A 5,003-nucleotide genomic window follows, 5' to 3' on the forward strand; every position below is an offset into this window, starting at 1 on the left:
ATGCAAATGTCCCATTTCTCATCAAATTTACCTTACTAGACTTAGCATTTATTGATGATACCTGCCATATCGGTCTTTACTATGATTGTTGTAAAATAGTAATTTTCCAACTCCACCTCTTCAGTTGACATTCTAATATAAGGAAGAGTGCACTTATCTCCCTTGTTTCCTTATTTACTTTCCCTGTATTGTCCATTGATTGGACCCATGGATCCCTATTTTATTCTAGGGGTCATACTATTTATTTATTTTGTGCTCAAATTGTCTCAGATTTTGACATGGAAACTCCCTCAAGCTGGCTCTTATGTCTTTCTAATATGTCCCCATCATTCACTTTTTTAGCCTCCTTTTACTTTCTGACACAGTAGAATATTCCAGACTCATTTTGTATCTTCTCTTCTCCAACCATTTCTCCAGAGTCCAGGTTCTGTCTAGTGGATAAATTAGACAGGGTTCTCCAGAAAAACAGAACCAATAGTAAATATTAAGAGATTTATTATAGGAATTGGTTCATGCAACCATGGGGATAAGTAAGTCCAAATTCTGTAGGACAGGCCACAAGGTGGGAAGTCAGTGGTGACGGTGAGTTCCCCAGGAGAGGCTGCAAGTTGGAAACTCATTGAAGGTGTTGTTGAATCCCCAGAAGAAGCAGACTGGCTGAAGAAGAGATAGAAATTCTTCTTTCTCCCTTTAAGGCCTTCAAATGATTGGATGAGACTTTTCTCGTGGCTGAAGGCAATCTCTTCAGTTGATTGCAAGTGTCATCAGCCATAAGATGCTATCAACCAACTAATGATTTAAATCCACAAAATACCCTCCCAGTAACAGTCAGGCCAGTATTGCTTGAGCAAACAACTGGACACCATTACTTGGCTAAATGGACACGTGAATTTAAGTAGCCCAGTGGGAGATGATGTACAGAAATCAAGATCTGGGTGATGGGTATGTTCATTGCTACTGCAATGTTATCGCTTCTAGGCTCTTTTAGCAGATAAAACTAGGAACTGAAAAATGGTGCTGATAATAATAGTATCTATCCCAAAAGATCATTGTAAGGCTTAAATTAGATAATCCATTAAAAAAGTGACTAAGTAATAACTGTTCAATAAGTGCTAGTTATTATTATTACTATTATTATCATGATTTAAAATGTCCTCTCTGCAGTTGCACTGCATAGTTTGAATACTGACTTTGCTGCTTAGAAACTGCATAACCTTGGGCAAGTTATTTAACCACTCCGTGCTTCATTTTTTTTTTTTACATAAAAATATTAATGGTTTTAGTACCAAAATCATAAGGGTGTCATGTAGATTAAATAAGCAAAGTACATAAGACAGGGACTGGCACTACTTTTTGTGTTTATTGACTCTGTTTTAGAGTTGTGGAAACTGAAGCACAGAGAGGTTAGACCACTTACCCAAGGTAACACAGCTGGGAAGTGGCAAAACCAGGATTTAAACTCAAGTATTCTCTAATGATAAACAGACAAGTTTATAGGAAAATACAGTGGTATTAAGTGGTGAGACAGGAGATTGCTTAGGACCCCCAGCAGTCCTTTTGCAGGTCTGGGGCAGGACTGGAAGGCTTCCAGGAGGAGGTGCACCTGTGGCTTAAAGGATGAGCAGGACTTTGCCAAGTGACAGATGAAGAAGCCAGAGGAGAGCAGGGAGCAGATGTGAAAGCCTGGAGGTGAGATTGCCTGGTGGGTAACTGTAAGTTGTTGAGGGTTTTTGGATCATATAGTATAATTTGGGGTGTTACCACAGCTGACGCTTATCCCAGATTTATGGGGGCGGGGGCAGAGGGAAACTTCACATCCTCAAAACTAGTGGTTTTCAACCTTTTTTTTTTTTTAGCAGCAGAACTCCTTTTCAGATGAAACCTTATAATGGTTCCTCAAACAGAAAATAAATGAAAGCAGGAAAGCTTTAGGTGAATAGAGATGAGTTCCTAAGGCCTCCCAGCTCCAGTTTTCTTGCCACTCTTTCATATCTCCACAGATATGAAAGAACCCCAGAGGGCTGCAAAACACTGTTGCAAAAGATCTAGTCCCGTGCCCCTACCCCTAATTTTGCTCATGAAGAAGTGATTGAACCAGCTCTCTTCTGGTGAGGAGAGCCTGGGACTTCGGACTCCCAGCCCAGGGCCTTTTCTCCTCTCAGTCCTTGGAAGCTTTTCTGGGAGATAAGAGTTTGGAATGTGGTTTGGGGAAGGGGGAAGGCAGTTTAGTTCAGATAACCACAAAGCCTCCCTTTACTGGGGCTTGGTGTTCCCCATTGTACAAAGGGGAGGGCTGGGCATACTGGCCACAGCTGGGTTTCAGCCCCGCCCCCCCAGATGATCCCCAGCCCCGAGCCCCAGAACTCAGGCTCTGTCCCTCCAAATCCCATCCCCAGTCTTTGGGGTCGGGTTGGGAGCCAAGGGCAAGGTAAGCCCAAGGCTGAAGCAGTAGAACTGGCAGCCCCTCTGGGCAGGGGCTGATGTGATCCAGTCTGGAGGATTGCAGTATTTTTAGGTCACTGCTCTCACCCTGCCCTTGGGCTGGAAGCAGATTTTGAGAAAAACAAAAAAATGGAATGACCTCTGCTTGGTCTGACAGCTCCACCAAAGGAAAGGGAAGATATTGAGAAAAAGCAAGTCAGTCTTTGATTTGCTGCTGCTCCTTCATCTCTAGGTGAGTAGGGGCCAGGCCAGGACCCACAAGGACACAGAAGGACCCAGAAGGAGCCCTGAATGAACCTCCCTTCATCCTCATTTGAGACCAGAACAGATTTCGGATGTGCCAGCCTCCTCCACCATACAAGCCAGTTCCTTACAATAAATCTCTCATATAAATGTGTATATACATATGTATAGGTATGTGTTTATGTGTATATGTGTATGTGTATATTTGCTATTGATTCTGCTTCTCTGGAGAACCCTGCTACAGATTTTTGTACTTCAGTCCCATTTATTTACTCAGCAAACACTTACATAGCATTTACCACATTCCAGGGAGGACTATCAGCATTTTAAAATACTGACTCATTTATTAGTCACACAACCTCATTTTGCAGATGAGCACATTGAGGTTCAGAGAGAGTAAATAATAGCCTGAGGCTGTAAGCAGCAGAGCAGGGATTTGAACCCAGGCCTCTTGGCTCCACAGGGCAAACTCTTAACCCCAAGTCTAACACACTTCAAGGACACAGGACACAAGGCCCCTCCTCTGAAGAGGTCCCGGGAGCCCCCCCATTCCCCCACCTTGCCCCCACTACTAAAGTTACTCATGTATCGGTGGGACCTGTTGCCCGGAGTAATTATTTAAAACACCTCCTCTCCCTCTTAGAAGGGTCGCAGAATCCATGATCAATTGCTTGGCCACTCTACTCACCACCTCTCTCTTATCTGCTCCTCTGGGGTTCCCTGCCAGTGGCTTCCTGGCCTTCTCACATTGCCACCCACCTCCCCCTAAATTCCTCCAAGTAAACTGAGTCCAGGCTTATACAATTTTGCTGAAAGCCTGAGGGAGTGAGAGGAAAACTGAAACCCAGCAGCAGATAGCTCTGAACCAAGCCTTGCTCTGGCCATGCCCCTTCCCTTGGGGGGCCCATTCTGGATGCTTCTCTGCCTGGCCCTCAGTCTCTCATTTTAGGTCAAGACCAAGGAACAGCTCCATAAACTCTTCCAAGATGCCCCTTCCTTGCTCTTGAAGAAATCCACCATTTACATTCAATCATCAGCACCCACAGAGCGCATTGCACATGGAAGTAAGTTGTAAATACTTGCCAATGAATGAATGTAAAACAGTTTAGTTACTCTGGAGCCAGGGTTTCTTTCTTCCTGAAGAGAGGTTTGGCCTTGTCTTGGATGATAGAATGGCCCTTTAAAGTGCTTCCCCAAATGAAAGAGCAATCTCTGCCCAAAAGGCAACTCCATGGCCACCAAACAAATGGGCTGGAACTGAGAAGGCTTTTAAATTAGCATTGATATTTGACAAAGGATCTTGAAGTTCTAATAGATACAATGCTCTTTTTTCTATTGGAGGTTAAAAAGATATCTCTTTTTTTCATAATATCCTAAAATTATGAACAACCTCAAAAGTATCAAACTCTGGAAAATATACAACAATTGCTTAATTTCTCCCAAGCATAAATCCAGTAAAACTTTTCCATAGTTCTCAAGGACGTTTCCTCTTACTTACTGAAATTTGACAATTGTATCTTATTCAATTACCCCTATCCCAAGGCTACTTATATTTTAATAATGATTTGTTTATTGCGGTTACCTTTGCAATTATTGGAAGAAAATTTTTAACTGGGGAATTCTTTCAGAGCAAACATGGAACAAACATTCCACAACATTTCCTCCATGCCTACCATTTCTGATCTCCGGACCCAGTAGAAAGAATTCTAAACCAAGCCCATCCTCCCCATCTTTCTGCACCCAGCCCTTTCCCCATAGCTGCCTTAGCTGGTTAGGCCCTGAGGGCAGGGATAGGTGAGACAGAAAGAATGAGGCCTGGTTTTAAAAGTTTTAAATGAGAGTGGTGGGATTTAAGACCCGTAAGGTGTCCTTAGGGTTGATGAGAGTTCTTACCCACTTCTTTTAATTATTTCCAATTATTAGATCTATTTCACCTAAAGCTGTGACCCAAACAGTTGGAAAAGTCTTTGCCATTTCCCTGAGGCTGCCCTCTGGCAGCCCTCTGGTGCCTTAGGGAATTTCCAGGGGCAGTTTCTTTCTAATGTCTGGACTTATTTATAGTAATTACAAAACTTTGAACCCTAGTGTCTAGAGGGTTTTTTTTTTCTTTGGGGGACTCCAAGAGTAGTAATTTATATATGTATGTAAAAATCCTTAAGCAATTCAGATAGAGCTCTTTTAAGAATTTTTGTTTGCCAATTTGGTGTTACCATTCAGCGGTAGGAAAATATACATTGCACAACAGATACAAATAGAAAGTTAGACACACAAAAAACACAGAAACATAAAACTCACTAATTTGAACCCTACTTTTTCAT

Source organism: Choloepus didactylus, chromosome 1 (assembly GCF_015220235.1).
Source record: "Choloepus didactylus isolate mChoDid1 chromosome 1, mChoDid1.pri, whole genome shotgun sequence".
Classification (NCBI taxonomy): domain Eukaryota; kingdom Metazoa; phylum Chordata; class Mammalia; order Pilosa; family Megalonychidae; genus Choloepus; species Choloepus didactylus.